Genomic DNA, 1,004 nt, shown 5'->3' with positions numbered 1-1,004 from the left:
CTTTTGAAAATAACTATTTCAATACATTATTATTACATATAATTAATATTATTTTCAACAAATATGAATATAAATGTCCTAGTCTAAATGCTGTTTCTTTCTTTTTAAATGAATAGTTTCTAATAATTTTCGTATGATAAACGTGTCATTGCTTTGTAAATGCTATGAAATTATTGTATTGAGTACGATTTATGATTATGATTATTTCCACTGACTAAGCTATCTATTATTAATCTTTCTATTACTACACTTGATTATTACAATATACTTTTTTCAAGACAAACAAGAATGACATTTCATGCTTCTTACTTTAAAATCACTGACTTCCATACAACTATTTATTCATACTTATACTTAGGCGAGAGCAAAGCTGCGGGCAATAAATATATAGTATCGAAAAACAAAAGAAATGTGTATTACATATATTGTTATATTTGTTTAATCTTTTTACATATACGCGTGGGTGCGTTTAACCGACGTGGGTCCAGCACAAGCTGAATTTTTAATATGATTAATCATATAAATCTGAGTTCAACTTATATTGGAAATCTCTGAAAAAGTCAAATTTTAACATTTTTTGTTCCTATAAACTGTCAACCGTCATCATTTTACAGACTATCATTTATCGGTAGCTAAAGTTTCAGCCAATTCAACTTAAAAGTTATTTCATTACATTTTTTATCGAATATTAAAACAAACACTAAATTTTATTGAAGTGATTGCCAAAATACAGTAGTATGAGAACCGCATCGAAATAATTTAAGCCGTTTCTAAGAAAGCCGCGCACAAATGCACAGATAAACAAACAAATTACTGGTGGTAGAGCTTTGTGCAAGCTCGTCTGGGTAGGTACCACCCACTCATCAGATATTCTACCGCAAAACAGCAGTACTAGTGCAGCCAGTGTAATTACAGGCACAAGGGACATAACATCTTAGTTTCCAAGGTTGGTGGCGCGTTGGTGATGTAAGCGACGCTTAACATTTCTTACAATGCCAATGTCT

The sequence above is a fragment of the Nymphalis io genome, chromosome Z (assembly GCF_905147045.1).
Source record: "Nymphalis io chromosome Z, ilAglIoxx1.1, whole genome shotgun sequence".
In the NCBI taxonomy this organism is placed as follows: domain Eukaryota; kingdom Metazoa; phylum Arthropoda; class Insecta; order Lepidoptera; family Nymphalidae; genus Nymphalis; species Nymphalis io.
This window is presented reverse-complemented; position numbering follows the sequence as displayed.